Here is a 19,162-nt window from a genome sequence, read left to right as displayed (position 1 = left end):
ATTGTGTGTGGTCTTTCCAAAGGATACTGCATATGATTCTGCCTAACACTCGGCTGTGGGCCCAAAAGAGTCTAACCCTCGGGGGGGTTAACAGCTGTCAAAGATTGGGAACAGAGACACCTGAAAGGGCTATAGGGGAAAAACTTAATTTGAAGATATTCAGCTCCTGTTTTATAGAAGGCTTTGTGGACCAGACACAGCAACTTGAATGCACTGTTCGACTGGGAGCCAGTGCAGCTGGCGCAGGAGCGGCGTCAAAGGAGCACCGAAAGTGGGGTGAAGAACAGTTCTAGCAGCTGCAGACAATGAAGCAAATGTCATGGGAGAGCTAGATACAAAGCGTTACAGCAATCGATGTTGCTAATTACCAAGGATGATACCACCAGTGCATGGAATTTAGAAGGAATACAAAGAAGGACTTTCCATAGGGTCCATAATTTAAAATGATCCTTCTGACACAAGGACGAAACCTGCTCAGCGATGGATAAGGAGGCCGAAATATTTACACCAAGGTCCTTCACTGATGAGACGGGAGAAGGAAATGGACCAAGGTCCACGGGCCAGAACTCAGGGGTCCAGAACAGAGAGAGGGAAGCTGTACCAACCACCAACACCTCAGTTTTCTCACCGTTCAATTTGAGCCAATTCAGGGCCATCCAATCGGCAACTGCCTTTAAGCAACTCCTCAGACGACCAGCCGTCTCACTGTTACCTCACTCCAATACACCTCACCCTTCAATTCATATATATTTGTACTCTCTGGTAGAGGTATTTTGTCAAAGTGATTTACCACAAAGTTATTCTCTTTGATAAAACAATGGTATACACTTGTCATCACTACATTAGGCATATTCGTGTTTCATTAAGGGAGGAAGCCAGAGTGCAGTACAATACAATGCTTTCCCTCCCTCACATTAGACAACATTTGTCTCTGTGCAATGGACATGAACCTGCGTGTACTTAAAAGCCTGGAAAATATTCCTGTATACATCTGTTGCTCTTGGTATTGGAAGACTTGAAGACCATGGAAGCAAATAACTTTTACAGGACCCACATCCTGCCACGGAAAGATTACTTTGATCACACAGAGCTTAGAAGGCTTACAAGGCCACTGCTAGCCCAGACACAAATGGGCCCTAACAGCAAAGCACCCCAAAAAGCCTTTGACAGTGGTATGGAAGAACCAGGTGTGCCGGATTCATATAACTACGTACTGTACACCATAATGTCCAGGCGGTAAACAATTTCTCTTTCCTTTACATTACTACAATGTGTTGTGCATAATAAACATTCTGCACTGCTGTATGTTACTGGGCTTTATACCACACATCTCTTTCTCTCTCTGTGATTCCTCCCTTTCTTCTGTCAGTTACTGAAAGGTGTTCTGCATTCATTATGTTATGTTACTGCATCCCACACACATACACATACACTCCCTTCCCACTGTAACTTACTGCAATGAGTCTTGCTGTGGGGCAGTGTGCTAAAATACAATAACATATTTTTATTTATTTAATTTTTCTAAACAGAGAAGAAGGGCATCAGCTGCATCATTCTTCTCTGATGCATTGCACATGGTATATTCTTCATTCATTATGTTATGTCATTATTGGGATTGATGACACATCTCTTTCTTTCTTTCTTTCTTTCTTTCTTTCTTTCTTTCTTTCTTTCTTTCTTTCTTTCTTTCTTTCTTTCTTTCTTTCTTTCTTTCCCAATCCCTTAAGTATCTCAATGCCTCTCTCTCACTCCAATTCCTTTGCAACTTACAGTAATGTGCTCTACTATAGGGGTGATATGCTAAAATATTATATGTGTCGATCCCATGCCATTGTTATCAGGAACCTTCTTATAATTTGTAGACATGCCCCTATTTCCTATAGGTGGTTGGTCCAACCCCTTTCCTAACTCAATAATACATAATTAATTTGCCTTTTGCTGTATTAATTCAGTTGTGATGTGGTATTGTTGCTGTTAATGATCATTCAGACTAAAGCTGGACACTCTAATTAGAGGATTTTGGCATGGAAGTGTCAGTTGGTGAGGATGTTTTTTGAAGGAAGAAATGGTCTTGGTGACATCAGCTTCTGTAACTGTGGTGAACTCACAGGGGCGCTTCACTTGACTGAGTTTGATGTTTGGCTAGGCTAGGTTGCACCTGAGATCTTTGAGCAGACACCCTCAATGATTTAGCATGAGTCCATTAAGCAGCATTCACCAGTCCCCCAGTAAATTTAAACATGTCTTTGAAGGAGTTTGCAGCCTCTGTGATGCAAGCTTCAAATGCAATCCCTTTTATCTCCCACTATTTTGTATCAATGGGTGTTGATCACCCATGCTTTATAAACTGTAGACAGCCAAGTTTTACTACAGCGTATTCCAAGCAGCCTGCCACTGTGGTTCGATTACTGAAGTATATTGTTTTACCACTTGTTATCTTCCTTTGTAATTTAATATAGGCCTGTGAAGCACGAGGCGAGGCGTCTAATCTCTGGCAGCCTTCACTTTAGTAGAACAAAAAAACGTTATATTGGCCTCGTGACAATCATACCGTGCAAGTCCCTGACAAGGTGGTAAGTGCAAGGGAGCAAGGGTTAGCGGGAGAAGTGCAGGAGTAGGGTGTCCACAGGGAAGGGGGGCGGGCAAATGCTGGGCAGGCCAAGTTGGCACGTGCCAGGGGAAAAAGGGGGAAAGGAGGATGAGTGCAGTGGACAAGAGGACCAAGATAGGCTAGTCAGGAAAAGGGAGACAGAGGGCAAGTGCTTGCAAAGGGTTTTGGAGGGACTGTTAGGGGGTGGTCTGGCCCCTGTAAAACTCTGAAGGGAGCAGGCCCCAGTCGCAGCGGCAGAGGGAGAGTTAGCATGGGAGGGGGAGAGGGAAAGAAGAGGAGAAAAGGAAAGTCTTGAGTAGTTTCCGGGAATCTAAGAAGATCCAGCTTAAGTCTGAGAGGGAAGGGAGACTGTTCCAGAGGGAAGAGCAAGCTGAGGAAAGAGATTTACCTCCCACTCTCTGCTTGGAGAAACGTTTGACCTGCAGAGAGTTGGAGCCAGAGCACCCAAGGACTCTGGCCAGGAGGTATTTAGGGAGGGAAAGATGGATGTAAAGAGGCCCCAGGCCTCAGCCTTGTGGATGATGCAAAGGGTCTTAAATTTGATCCTTACAGTCAACAGAAGCCAGTGGAGAGAATTTATGGCTGGAGAACTTGCGACATTCCAATTGTGTTTTTTTATTCTTAATAGCGAGTGCCAAATAAATGCTCTTCACACTTGTCAAGTTTCTTTCAAATATTTGTCTTTTTATTACATATATGAATTTTCATATGAACTCTCTACACGTGTTTCACACCTGTTTGCATCACAAGGGATCATCAGGAGAGGTTTTTGCTAATTTGGAAAATGAAATAAATACATTTATGTAAGTAAAAAAGAAAAAGGAATGATTTTTACAAAAAGTCAATGACACGTCATTTTTTAGTCTTTCATGTTTTCATAAGACCTATTCATCTCAACTTTGTTTTTAAGCCTTCCTAATGGCTTTCATTTTTCTTATACCATCATTTCAACCATAGTGGGGGGAAACAAGGAGCATGCGTCCCAATGAGAAGGATCATTGTCCTACGGGCATTAAGGCTGAGATCATTGGCAGAGCACCATGCCTGAATAGCAGTAAGACACTCTGGTATGAGAGAGAAGGAGGAGGAGGTAGAGGATGGCAGCTTGAAAGAGAGCTATGTGTCGAGGTAGAGAGTTTGGTAAAGGAGAGAAAAGGACCCATTTGCACTTGGGAAGGTCTGTTTGAAAGGAAGGAGGTAAGCCACACCAGTGCCCTGTCTGTGATGCCTATGGTATCATGGAGATGGTTTATGAGGATGGACAGAAGAAATATCAAGGAGGATCAGAACAGAGGGAGTGTTAAAGTCCAGGTTACAGAGTAGGTCTTCACAGATGTTCAGAAGAGCAGTTTCTGTGCCTCTGGCTGCCCTGAAACCCTTCACTTTCTGCGTCTTCTGATTCCAAAGCCTCGGTCTGTCTCTGAGGTAGCTTGGTTAAGATCAACGTGAGCCAGCGTCCATTTTTCCATTATGGCTGTCCTTGCCATGCATATATTCCTCTATAGCAAGCTTCCATATGTTTTCTTTCTACCTTGCATTACTGCGTATTTACAGTTATTGGTCAGTAAGTTACTTCATCTTCTTTGTTTCGACAATTACTTTAGCTTTAGGTACATGTTACCCTTAGTGCTTCAGTTTTATTGCTGCTCCTAAGTATTTTCATATCGTTTCAGCATAGGTTCATATATTTTCCTTATGACATCACTTTGTCCTCGTCAGATTTCACTTTAACGTCCATCCATATTATTCAATGATGCATTCTGACATGTTGGCAGGCAACATCATTACATGTAGCAGTCTTCCATGAAGCATCCTTCACGCTTTCAGTGCGAGGGACCATTTTGTATGGCCGTCTGAGTGCATACAACCTCTCATAGACTCAATGCGGTATGGGAACAATGCAGGGGGTCCCATTTATTGGTCTCCTCCGACTGTTCCAGTATGACGGCGGTGAGGGGGCGGGAACTGTCGATATAGCATCTACCTGCTCCTCTACAATACACTACTGAAAGAACGTTGTTAAAAGGCTGATTTTGCCAAAATGATGAATGAATGGTTTCAAGCTAGAGTAGATTCCATGGATCCTTTCCATCCCAATGTGTTACATATAAATGTGAGAAAGCATGTGGATACCATCTGATAATGTGATGGCTAGACCCCATAAATTATGCCTAAAGGTTAGGTTCCAGATTTCGGTACCCGGCACATACAACCCGAATTCATTTGTTATAGATAGCTTAGTTGGGTAATAGAATTGCCAATGATTAGAGTGTAATGGTGGCGAAAGAAGAACTGTTGGGAATTTCGTCTTTTCATTTTACATTAGATCAATCTTTGGGTAGATGATTTAAATCTCGTAAAACAAAGGAAGGCGCTGCATCTCACCAGGTTTTGGAGAGTATTTTTAATAATGAAATAAACACATTTCGTGCAGCAGCACTTTTTAAAGGTAACAACCCTGCTGAGTAAAACACACACCATAAACAAAGAACGTTTCCCATAACGAAAAGCAAAACGAGTGCGAGAAAAGAAAGAAAGACCCAAGTGGCGGAATGAAATGCACCCGGGGGCCGATTCTGAGGTGCGTGCAAATGTAAGAAAGTGTTCCTGCAGGAACACTTTACTTACAAACACCATATTCTGATGAAGAAAGAATGTGGTTCAGGAACATGAAAGGTTTGGCTTTTGCATGTGCCTGATTCATGGCTTGACAACAGCCCTGGCAACCATCAGGAATGCAGGGCAGTCACATTGAGGGGATTCTCCTCCCAGCAGCACTGGTTTAACAAGACAAAAAAAGGAGTAAAATACAGTACCTTTGAGGTGCTGTTAAACTACACTGCACATTTGTTTTCTCTTTATAAACAATCCATTTCCGAGACTGCAGCAGCACATTTCAAGTTTAATGAAAGTTTAAGAAAACTTTCTTGAACTAGAAAAGTGGCAGTCTATCAAGAAATGCTTGCATTGTCAGTGGAGCACACGTTTCACCCACAACATGAGATTTTAGCAGCTTTTGCTGCTGGAAAGCATGACATCTCCCCTCCAATATTTCCACCCACCTCAGAATGATGGTGCTGGAAACTGGAGGGTAGAATGTTGTATTTTCACACACTTTTTATCACAGGTTCAGAATCTGGCCCTCAGAGGGATAGTCAAAAGAGTAAAACAGACTAAGTGGTGAAAAAAGGGTGATCATACATGTGAACAATTATCCTCTACAATTGAACAAATATTAATGGTATAAGCACAAAAATATGTTCAAAACTCTTGTTGAGTGAGGACACTGTATGCATTTGACCTGAGTTAAGGGTCGACAACTCATGTGGAAATGTGCAAAAGCAATTGCAAATCCTTGGAGGAAACCTCCAGGGGGAGCCAGAGAATCAGTGACCCCATAGCGGGGACGAGCTAGGGCATCAGAAACGAAGGGGCGGAGTGGATGGAAGCACGCAGTTGACGGGGGAAAAAGTGTACACAAGATATACTGGCTATGGCATTACGCAAAGGTATCAAGGGAGTGTGGATAAGAGAACATGCATAGCAGAAAGATAATCAGACTTCTGGCATGTAGCGAAGGGGCACATGCAACCAGTTTCGAATAGAAAGGTTTTCAGTTCTTTGTTCACGTTGACACGGTGCCTGCACACGGCAAGTTCATGATCCATATGGCTTCAGACGGTCTCAGTCTGGGTTCTTAGTTACCATCCCACACAGTGGTAGAACTGTACCGAAAATATTAGTGGAACTGTGGTCTGGGTCGTGGGAGGGTCGGCGGAAGCATAGTGCAACATGTAACAAGGTGTTGCAGCCGGGGCATTGCAGTAGTCTAAGTGACTAGTAACTAAGGCTCCTATTACAACTTTACACTTGCACAGGGACATGAATGGACATATCCTCTATATACAATGGTGAATATGGTCATAAAAAGTAGAGGAATGGTAAACATAAAAATAAAAGTAGTGGAAGACCACTCCCAACTGCTCCCGCCCACCTCGATCACTGATCCCACGTCATGTTTTGAATGCGCTCAGTCCCAAAGCACTTCATTTAATGACAGTCGTTATTAGGGTATTCCCAGAAATGATTTTCCACTGGTGATCTGACATCATTATTTTGAAAACACAATAGATGTTCTGCTATTCTAATCTTCAATTGTCTTTTCAGGCTGCCAAGATAGATCCTGACACATGGGCATAGTAGGATGTAGATCGTGTGAGACAGAGAAAAGTTGATGATTTAAAATCAGGTGGGTCCTGATTAAGTGAGCCACCTTGAAGATCTTCAAGGTGGGGCTATGCTAATGAAGGGTAGAAGTCGTGAGTACAAACAAATGTGGATGGAAAGTGAAGTCGATGGGATTGAGGGAAGGAATGAGTGAAGAGTTATGTTTTCTGTTTTATAAGGCACACTGACATTACCATGGCGGCTTCATAGGACTGCTGGCCGGTGCTTAACTTGCATAAATACATGCCCTGACCATGTTACAGAGGGAAAAAAAGTCTTTTGAGTTTTTCTTAACTGATCATCAATAGTTCTAAGTGCTAAAGGAAGCGAGGTTTATAGGACAGCAACGCAAACTGAAAAGACGCAGTTACCTGTTTAGTTTTTGGAATAAGTAGAAGGGATGGCTTTCTAATCCCAGTGGTCGAGAAGGAACATACAGGGCCGCTGAATACGCAGGAGCGCCAGGGCTCAGGCCCCCCCTCCCCGAGAACGGCCATCTGCACTGAAAGTTCCTACACTTAAAATAGGACGTCCTGGAATATTGTCAGCGGCCCCCGCCATTTTCATGCAGGCGTAAAATGAATGCATTACAATGGACTATGACTCACATTAATGAGTAGGCACACTCGAATGGAATACATCATAAAACACTGTCTGCAAATCGTATTTGTGGGCAGTGTGTCATGTCTCTCAAAGCGTGGAGTACAACTGAAGAATAAAGGGGATTTCGCTTCATTTTACTCTCTTCCTTTAGAGTGATGAATTGCAGGGGACTGACCCCATGGCACTTAAGTACACCCGTAGGCAATATCATTTTTTTTAAATGACCCACAACAAGGAGACGTTATATTGGCCTGAAGTTACATAAATCAGAAAGCTCCACCGATTATTTTTTAAGGAGAAGACTTGCCACCGAACATTTTAGGCTAATAGGTGGTATTCCCTAAATAAGTGAGGTTTCAGAACTCCACAAAGGTCAATGGCAATATGAGCTTTAATTACAGGGATTTTAAACACTTTTGAAGGGCAATGATCTTTATGTGAGCCGGAACGTTATCTCAATTCAATTAATTTTATGAATTGAGATTCATTCAAAAGGTCACATTTGGTAAATTGGGCAATATTAGCATTTCTTGCTTGAGTATCTAAGGGCACCTGGCTCTCAAACTCGTTGTGAATCTCCGAGTAACTATTCTTAATCTTTTCACCACTTGAGGGATCCTGAAATTCATCAATAATATTGTAGAGCTCTTTCTGAGTTTTGTGAGATAAGGTTATACAATTAGGACAGTAGTCTTTCTTGGATTGCATGGTCAGTTTATTATAATATCTATGAAAACTTGAAAGCGTGATCCTGTCACGAGGGTAATATTTGCATCTGCAGGGACATTCTATTTTGTTCCTTGCTAAGTCCATATCTTATGTAAACTAATTGTTCCTTTTACATTTCTTAGTTTAGGAGCATTATTATAATGGGAATTGTTCCAAGTTCAACCATTGGCTTTGGAGCGCAAGTGTGGACAGTAGCTCGAAGCAGCTAGAGAGTGGTAATCATTCATAACAGCTGAGTGGTTTGAAAGCTGATAATAAAGAAACAAGATGGTGCTTGAATGCCATAGGCAATTTGATGAACTCCAAAAGATGAAAGAATCGTGGGTGCTATATTGGCCCTTCAGTGAAAACAGGCATGAGTAGCGCTGTGGAGTTGAAGGTGGTAGAACGGTGCATGGTTGAAAGAGAACCCTGAAGTAACTAATGGTTGCCACATGGAAAAGTGTTCAGGTAGGATCCAATTTGGGCTTGACCAACCGACCCTCTCATCCCAAGGTACGGCGGTGATATATCATGGGCGTGTAACTGTGGTAAAAGTAACGAAAGCACTCACAACTGGTTAGAGAACATGTTAGACAACACTAACCTATGATTGACTGAGCAGATTGATGACGTTTGGATATGTGGGCGTTTGTGGGATAGCCGCGTGTCACATAAACGTAAATAGGCAGATATGATCAATGTGTCAGACTCCTATTCCACTGAGCTAGTTTTCTTCAATTTGGAAAGGTGGAGCATTCTTGTGCATTTTAGTGTGTTTTAGAGATCTTAAAATGGAGCGGAATTGTGTAGTAACTGAGTTTCATTCAGGGCTTTACATTTCTATGTGAAACTTTATTTTGCAGTCTTTTTAGGAGAGTTTTGGACTACTTTTGTTGTCCACTGAATTTTGAGTTCCCAGATACAATTACATTTTCATATAAAGAAAAAAAGTAAATTTGGAGGAACTGCATTCTCCTATTTGATAGCCAAACTATGGAATTCAGTACCGAATACAATAAGAATGACAGAAGACCACCTAACGTTCAGAAAACGACTGAAAACCCGGCTATTCAACTCACTGAGACAAGTATAAAAACATGCACCCTTACAAACTATACTCTAGGACCAAAGCAAACATAGGACAATACTGACCGAAGAACCAACAATAAAACAACCACACACCCAGAGCCAAACAGAAACCAACTAACCACCCCTTCCCCTTTTCCACACATGCATACCTTTCTTGAACTACACATGCCCAAATGGGCCAGCAAAACTGCTCACAATCCACACACCCACCGCTAACCATGCCACAAGACCAACCAGTTGCAAACAACAAACAACCCATACACTGGACGCTAGCCCTCCTGACACAACAAGCCCAGTGCACACAACAAAGACCACCTAGAAAGCTGACTTGCACAGGTGCCAGTTTCTCCTAGTTCTGTAAGCATCAACAGAAGAGCACAACTTCTGTCCTATCGCTCTTACCTCACTAACCAACCCAACACCCACATTTATTACAGAGCCTGTTAGGGAGAATTCTCTGTTTAGGCTGAATTTCCTAACCTAGTGAGTCCCCCAGCAGCTTTGCTGGATTTCTGGAGTTTGTTTTTTTCCATCCTGCCAAGAGTGAGACTCTTTTCTCCCACTCTTGGACATCTATGTGTGTAATTCCTTTGAAATGTCAATGTGTTCGATGGGCTATGGGGTCTTTTACTCCATAGGGTCTCATATGTTTTTCTATGTGTGTTACACCGCACCCTACGTGCCGTAACACTGGGGAATCCTAGCGGACCCCCACCATAGACTCCATACCCGGGGGCTGACTACTGTCTCCTCGGACATGTAAAGTCACCATTGGCTTTACTAGACCTAAATTTATTAACAGAACTAGTACAAACCATCTTATTGTGGACGTACTAGTAGGGGTAATTCGATTACTCCTAGGTCTGTTACTCAAGGGGGCACTGTCCCGTCCCCCCTCGTCGAGTTTCGGCTGGTGGCAGTGGAAACTACTTGTTATGTTCGACCCCGAACATAACCCTATGGGATTCGTCCCATTGTTGGAGATTGATCCTTTTTCTCGTTAATCTCTAACGTACCACCGGTCTCCTTATCTTAAATAAGTTTATCGGATGGTATTTTCTGCCAGAACTCGGTTTTTAAAATGGCGTCTGTGTTCGTCTCTGTGACTCCTAAACCAAATGTTGAGCCCTTTGTTCCACTTTTGGCGGGCCTCTGGACAGAGACCCTCCAAAGTGGTGCCATTCTGTCTGGGTTACCACAGGGGTGTGGGAGAGGGTTTAGGCACCCTGGACCGAGTTGCCTTGCCAACTCCGGTCGCACTCTGGAGTGATTGGCCCAAGGGGTGAGCCTTCTCGCTCACCACTTAGCATGTGTTGATTGACAGCTAGGCTGAATGAATGGGGGTTTTCTGCATAAAAGCAGGGCTTTTGGGACTGGATCTTCAGAAGTCGCCACAGGACCTAAGAATCCGACGAGGGTAACGCTGAGCCCACCTGCACGACGACACCTCTGGTGGAGCCCTGCGGAACCGACTCACCACTTCCCGACGACAAAGGAGATCTCCCTGCCGGAGAGTCTCTTCCCCTGGCTGGTGGGAACAACCAGTCCCCTTTGCTTTTTATTCGCCTCAGGACGCAGTGGTCGAATTGCCCGTGCAGAGCACCTCGGCAACCGGATAGCCACTACCCCTGTACCGCGACCAAAAGGTGGTGCCTTGTGACGGAGCACTCCGCAGCTGGTCTCTTCCCTGGTGGTGCACCGGACTTCACTTTTCTTCGACGACGAGATCATCTCTACTTTTGGCAAAGACCCGACGTGCATCCACCACCAGGAACAACTGCCCCCGCCGGAGCTGCCCTCCACAACAAGGTACCGTGTCCGCCTGGCTTCCCTTTCGATCGGTTCGAGTGAGGTGTCTTATTCCTCTCCTTTCCGTTGGGTCGCCTCCAAGCTTTTCTCATTTATTGTTCTGAACTGGTTCAATCTGCCGATAACAATTTGCTACAAAGACTTGAATGCATCTCCAATAGAGACTTGTTGGGACATCGCGCCTTGCCTCTCTCCGAGTGGGCCTGGCCTCTGAACTTTATGATCTATTGTGATTCTTGCCTTCCTGCCTTGCATTTTATCCGCGAAGGATTGAACTGTGTTGATTTCGTAACCTGCTTATTTTTCTCTCCCGTCCTAACCAATATTAGAGTGTCATCTAGGTTGAGGTATACACCTCTGTCTGAAAATAATTGGTACCAGTAGAACCTAGAGTTGTCGAAATAGTGCTAGGGGGGATTGATCGTTTTCTTCTTCGTAGAGTAATTGTGTTTGATTTATTTGCCGTGAATTTGCCATAGTGTTTTTCATAGATGTTCTGTTATAAATAAATACCTTAATATCTTTACACTAAGCTTTGTTGCGTGTTTGCTTGTCTTGCTGTGAAGAATTGCCCTATTTTGTATACTCCACATACTGCTCAACTTTTCTTGAGAGAGGTCTGACTGCTCAGCCACAGCTACCAAGTGAATCTGTGTGGTACAGACTGCTACCGAGTGGGTTCACCGCCAAACACCTGTAGTCCTAAATCTTTTGCAGTGGTCCCAGAGGGAACTGCACAGGTTTCCGCCTAACAGAGCCACGTGAGGGCCTGGAGACCATGCCAATGGCAGCAGTGTGTGGTATAAATCATTGTAACATAACATAAAGGATGCAAATATCACATGACGTACATTCTTGTTCCTTTGACAAAGACAAAGGGCCTAATTCACAGAAGTGTTTTCTAATGGCAAAACCCCATTGGGTAATGCCCTGTGAATAAGGGCCACAGTGTATTGGTGAGTGTATCTGAAATGTGTACCTGTGTTCTGCAGTTTCATTTGAACCTTAAATGAACTGTATTAAAGTGTAATTTCCCTTCATTTTAAATGTGCTCCAGCACAGGACATTTGTGAAATAAATTAGCTCTTCGTCTGCATTCTTTCTCATAAACCTACGTCTTTCAATTCTAAATAGTCTGTATGCATTCTTCATAATATAGTCACAAATAGTTTTATTTTATTTCATGTATCAGTTCATTCATCTCTATTTTGTCTGATTTGTGTAATACTCCTGTTAAACCTGCTGCCTTATCTGGTAGATGTTTACAAGCTCTTTCATGGGCTCTGCATCCTCATATTGTGGGAAACATGCTTTAGAGCTATTTTACACAAAAACACATATATAGTTTATGTTCCAAGAAGGTGAAATGTGCTGCTGGTTGATGACTTTGGAAGAGCTTGTCAGAGATGGCAACAGATATAACCGGAGTATTAGACAAATTAGAATTAGGATCACAGTAACATCCTTATGAACCTAACTCCTTCAGGTTGAAGTTAGGAGTAAGTTAGAGTTACTCACAGTAACCTCTTTGTGAATCTAATTCTCATCTCCAAATTTAAGTCAGGAAGAAGTCAGAACTACTTATAATAAGTTATTTGTGAAAGGAATTTCCTTTTCCTGCTTTAAGTCAGGAGTAAACATTTTGGCCCTCATTACAAGTCAGGCGGTGGACCATGGTGCTATTAGCACCATGGTCCATGCCGGATTCCGCCATGGTGGATGGCAGAATTATCGCCCCATTCCATGGTGAGTGGGGCGGTAATTCCCCATTCACCATTTGCCCTTCCCCATTCCCATTTTTGCCCCATAGGGCATAATGGGGATGGGGAAGGCGCTAATTACGGCACCGTAAATTACAGTGCCGTAATTAGCACCAAGGTCGCTTAGCGCCTTGGACTTTACAGCCTGCAAAAAGCAGGCGTTAAAGTATGAATCAGGCGTTCCCTTAACGCCTGACTTTTAATGAGGGCCTTTGTGAATCAAGTAGACATCTCCAGGTTTATGTCAGGTGTACATCCGAGTTACACAAAGTAGCTTCTTTGTAAAAGGAATTTCCTTCTCCATTTTCAAGTCAAGATGATGTCAGAGTTAATAATAGTAACTTGTTTGTGTATTAATTACCCTTCTTCAAGGTTTCAGACAGTAAGTAGTATGTCTGACTTAGTCAAACTAACATTTTGAATAGAATTACGCTCTCTGGTTTTAATTCAGGAGTGGGAGTTACTCATAGTAACCTCTTTGTCAGTCGAATAGCGTTCTTCAGGTTTAAGTCAGGAGTAAGTCAAACTTACTCTTAACACCTTCTTTGTAAATTAAATTGCTTTCTCCAGCTTTAAGTCAGGAGTAAGCTATAGTTACTCATAATAACATATTTATGAATTAAGTCAGGTGTGAGTCAGAGTTACTCACAGTAACCTCTTTGTCAATCGAATAGCCTTCTCAAGGTTTGAGTCAGGAGTAATTTACAGTTATTCATAGTGCCTTCTTTGTGAAGGAAATTGCTGTCTCCGGCTTTAAGTCAGGCGAAAGCTAGAGTTACTCATAGCACCTTCTTTGTCAGTCAAGTCAGTAGTAAGTCACAGTTAGTCATACTAACTTCTTTGTGAATAAAATCCTCTTCTCCATGTTTAAATCAGGAATAAGTCAAAGTTTCTCATAGTCATTTCTTTGTGAATCAAGTCAGGACTAAGTCACAGATACCCATAATCTTTTTTAATTGGTCCATTATCTCCTATAAGGATATCATTCTCATACACTATCATAAATCTCCATCTTTTATATTCACGCAGAAGTCGCCTTTAGCTGTCTTTCCCTGTGACATGAGTGATAATCATTAACTTGGCAAGCCAATTTCATCAGTCATCTCATGTTTTAAAAGGCCTTTAATTTGAAGGTCAAATGGCTCATTCTAGGCATCCTGCACAATTCTCTGTATGTCAGGCAGGTCTGCAGCACCAAAGAGATCATTAACCTTCATTAACTTACTATCTGCTCTGTAAAGACGGGTCGCTTTTCATTGTCTTTCAGAATGAAACACATAAGTGTTGCAGCAACTGCTTTGCACACTATTTGAAATACATAATCGTTTCCAGGCTCTGAGTTATTTTATTTAATTCCACACATTAAACTAGGACAGACATTTTTCAATCCATGATTTATGCGTGGAAAAATCAATGACTTCGTTGTGTTTTTCAAGAGCAGAGTTAATTAATCTGAAAAGAATTGACACATCTCAAGCCACTGAGTCTGTGGCATCTTTCGCCAATCTCCACAAGACACAGTTGCCCAATCAGACATCTGTTTCCATTAGTAAGTGCCGCTTACTACTGCAAACAACAATAACTTACAAATGTGTCAGTTACAATTAATTTACCAACGGACTGCAACCTGCTTCACAAAAGAATGTACTGCTGGGAAATCTACATACAATTTGCAATGAGTTACCCAATGTGGGCATTTTTAATTTCCAGAAAAACAACAGTGGGAGTTACTGGGGCTTGTCAGCAACGTTGTGGGTGTGCCAAGAGGTTGTGTGGCCAGGAAGAGGTGCCCAGCCACACAAGTGCACATTTACATTTTTTATGTAATCTACTCATGCTTAATGTATGCCCACATTTCTGGGAGGCTTTGAGAGAGTTGTGGGTGTCTGAATGGGGAAGAGGTACACTTTCACAAAAATGCACCTTTGTGTGCATTCACTAAATATCAAAGTTGTCTTACACATGTGTGCGCACATACTTAAGCTGCACTCGAACATGCCGGGTTCAAGTGCTGCACGCGAGGTATGAACGTGTATTAAGAAGTGCAGGAACTCATACATTACTAAATTACAAGGAATGTCAGACACTTAATAGCTCTTACACAAATCCTACTTCAAACTTGTAAGATTGGATATGAACTCAATACGTATTTCAGTGTTATATAAAGTTATTATTGTTCCAAGCTCTTACAAGCTAATTAGACAAATCGTATAAGGTATTTCTGTAGGGGAATGCGAGTAGTAAAAAAGGAAATATAATGGAACTATATTTTGGATTATGAAAACATGTTCATTATCCTGTCTGACTGGTCTGCTTTGGAGGAAGTTACAGGAGTGCATTTGGGCCTTTTTTAGTGAATCAAGTTCTTACATGGATTTTACGACAGTGGTGTTACTTTTTATTTCTTTGCAAATACCATGTTCTTGCATTAAGTTTCCTATTAGTCATCTGTCTGCATGTAGCACGAGTACCCAAAGTACTAATATTTAAGCACTACTAAATTCCTGAGGTACTACCAATGCACAACACATGTTGTGACTCGGTGCAGAGTAACTCAATTCTGCCGTCCGAAAGAAAGTTGTTTAAAGATTGTAGTGCCCATAAAAATGAATCGAAAACATACTTCCCATTTGAGACCCAGAATGTGGGGCGTGAATTAACAATGTCCAATATTTGCATGCAATGCCTAATGTGAAAGGAAATACTTAATGTGCGTTTGATTTCCTTAATGTATAGAATCATAACACCGGTGTGATAGACTGGCTCCTGTTGTAATTATTGCTAAAGAGGTACTGAACTTGGGGCCAGTCTGGCTAGCCTGTCCATCTGCTCTGTCCCTTTAAATGTACCTATCACGTGCAGTGGGCCGTACTAACCTCCTGCAACTTCCCATGCTTTAAAAAGTAATGACAGCACAGGACTCCGGAACCTCAGCTTCTACCACATTTTTATCTCAGGCTTCATTATGTTGCTGTATATACCCCTACTTTGGTAACCTTACCTGCTCCAAAGAGATGTTATTTGAAAATCATCTGTCACATTTCAAGTGAGTTTAAACTTTATTAAAACAAACATTACCTTCAATTCTTTGCACCCTTGAATTTCTTTGTCACCCAAACACGACACCTCTGCACAAATCAGACATGAACAACAAAATGGCTACTGCACTGGGATCAATTATCCAAATATTTGTGTACTCTTTTCCCCACGTATTAATTCAAGCAGTGCATTCGAATTATTCTCTGGTGTGATTGGACAGTTCATGGTAGGTCTTTGATCGATCCAGTCACACAACTGGTCGGGGAAGATTCTCATGTGACTGCTACTGCCCCAGCCCAACTATCCTTACTGAGCGACTAGTCAGTTAAACATTAAAGCTCATTGGATTAAAGTGATTGCTGTGGGAATGCGAATTTAATATACAGATTCTTTAGCCACATAGTAGAGAGCTTTTTGATTTAACGTCCACATTGCAGGGATCAGTGCACAATCTGTGGGTCACATATTCCAATGAGAGATGAGCCAGCAGTCTGCCATATTTCTCAAAGGCTACATTACTTTCAATGAAACCGGTATCATTTCTCAGCAAGCTGATGTCATTTTATGGGGACATGACCTGTCGTTCTAATAATGCAGTCATACTTTGATGCTGCAATGTAATCTTTTGGAAAAGATCGGTATTATTTGAATTGACCAGTACCAGTACTTTGCAGCAAGGGTTCTATGCTTATGATCGCACATTACATAACTTCTTACCAGGGCTGCCATAACTTTAACAGAGCAGCACTGGCACTTTTCACTGCCCTGCACGAAAGAAAAGCCATTGTATGGATGCTGTGATAAATTGACTTCTGCACTGCAGGGGCATAAGGATGAATAGAGGCGAAACTGCCTACTCAGCCCTTTCACTTCTACAAAACAAGCGTGAACCCAATAATAAAGGTAAAACAGGAACAGTTAAGAGATATCCCTCCTTTTCCTTCTGTGGTTATGTGGGCTGAGGGAAGGGTAATACTCCCAAGTGGGATGTGAATGTGAAACAGTGGCAACCCAAACAGCAAAAGACAACAGTCCAAAATTAAGGTGCTATAAAAATAAATATACTTTAATTAAACACACAATATGCAATAATAACTAAATAGAAAACACTCCAAAAACCCACCCTTGTAGAAATAATAGAGTACTAGTAAAAAGTACCCATATTCTGCATGGGTTCTGTTGACAGACATGATAACACACTCATCAATTGTTGAAAATCAATTATTCTGTAGGTTGCTGTTGCGAGTCGCTTATTGCTTGATGCGCTTTGCACTCAGAAGTAAACTGCACTGGGTATCCAGTCATTTTACTGAAAACAATTCAGAGTAGTAAGTTTCACTTAGGTACAACATACCAAAATAATACCAAAAATGTTAAATACATATTTACGATTTTGTAGTGGGGTAATGGGTTAAAATGTGTAGGGATGTGGTTAAAGGGGAAGGAAAATGGAGGTTTGTGGATGACCCCCCAAAAAAGAAAATAATAGTTCAGTATTTTTTTGGTATTTTGTGCCTTAGTGAAACATAGCACTCTGAATTTTACTTTGGTGAAATTACATATAACCACTCCACTGACAAAGGGCGCGTGCCGTTGGCTGGCTGACATACCCTGGAACAGAGATGGAGGCAAGAGTTTGCGCGCTGCAGTATACTGGGACCTTCTGTGCACTCTCCCCACCTGTCGCCTCACGCTGGTGCAGTGCAGTGTGTTATGGTGCAAATATCTCAGAAATGGTGCATGCCAGGGCCTTGAAATGGGGTTTCCGAGCCATCGCATTTTATTCCTCACGTTGATATGCTTAAAATGAGCTTTGTCTGGTCCTTCTATGACCACATTGATGTTTTGCCGATTTCAGGCAACCGTCTCATGTGAGAAGTGGCTGAAATCCGGAGAAAGGGGTGAGGTGTCCAAATGTCATGTAGCCAGCAATGTCAGGTAACTGAGCAAAATGTGGTGCATATTGGTGGAACCGTGTGGAATTGTAAAAGGAACAACCTAACATATTTTCTGTTATGTAGAAACGTAAGGGTGGTCTAAATATGTGTAAATACTTAGAGTGATTGTATGCTTGATGCTATCAGTTAAATAATCATTGCTGTCATACATGATGTTATTAAAGATGGCACCAGCGATGTTAACAGTGAAGTCATCTGTGATGTCATCATTGTAGTCATAGGCTGCGCAACGAGGGGGCAAAGTTAAGGTAGCTTTAGCTGAATTTACAGGGTTTTCTTGCGTTACATTGTAAAACCGGATAGTATGGAGAAGCCTGGTTTGTTATCATTAGAGAATCATTGCCCATTGTTAGAGAATCATGACCCATTTAGGGATCAGTTATCCATCATTCGTTCTGATTAGTACTGATTAATAGTGACATGAAGTAGTGACATTAGACTATCCACATATATGTAGCCATTTGCAATTTGCTATAGAATGAGGCCTGTTATATTTGAAGTGCCATGTAGAGACACATGTTATATTTGTAGAGACATGTAGACACATGTAGAGATATGTTGTTATGTATTATGTATGCATGTAGAGAGATACGCATGAGTGTGCACTTAGAATATGCATTGAGCTTTGGGTATAGAGCTTGGTATGAATGAATGTGTTAGGCCCTACATTCGAGAATAGAGAAAGAATGAGGCCTATGGCATTTTGAAGCCATCCTGAATGAGAGAAGAGAAGCGCTGCGGCACTGCGGAAGATGTTATGAGTTACAGTGTACGAAGAATGCATAAACAGTTTCTTAGCAGACAGAGATTAGACATGACTTTTGCCTTAGTAGAGCCACGGAGAAGGGCTGGTTTATCAGCCCTGGGTTGTGCTTCGCAGACAGAGAAGGTGGGGGCAGGCAGCAGCAGAAAGCGAGAGGAGCTTTGCAGACAGAGACATGCAGAAGAGATGGATTTGAATGGAGGAATATTTGAGAGAGAGAGATGGATGGTATGGTTACAGAAGCACTGATAGCATGGTATAGATATGACAAATGTCATGATGACAAGAACACGCAGTGATTGACCAGAACACGCAGTGTTTGAAAACGTACAAGACATGCATCACAGACTTTTAGGCACTGCTCAGATTTAGAAATGCTGACAGATAGACAGAGAGGCATTTTAGCTTAGAGAGAAATGTAACCATGGACATGTATTTACGTCATTGAACAGTATAATGGGAGGTGAGGCTCTGAGATTTGTATGCTGCTCTCTGCTGGTCTGTTCTCTGGGTAGTAGTTGGAGATGGAGTTCTAGATGGAGATGACACACTGACACACTGAGAGATCGAGGGAGCTGCTCTCTGAGATGGG

The sequence above is a fragment of the Ambystoma mexicanum genome, chromosome 7p (genome assembly GCF_040938575.1).
Source record: "Ambystoma mexicanum isolate Mex_15411 chromosome 7p, UKY_AmexF1_1, whole genome shotgun sequence".
NCBI classification, from domain to species: domain Eukaryota; kingdom Metazoa; phylum Chordata; class Amphibia; order Caudata; family Ambystomatidae; genus Ambystoma; species Ambystoma mexicanum.
The sequence above is the reverse complement of the archived record's forward strand: the minus strand, read 5'-3'. Positions refer to the sequence as shown.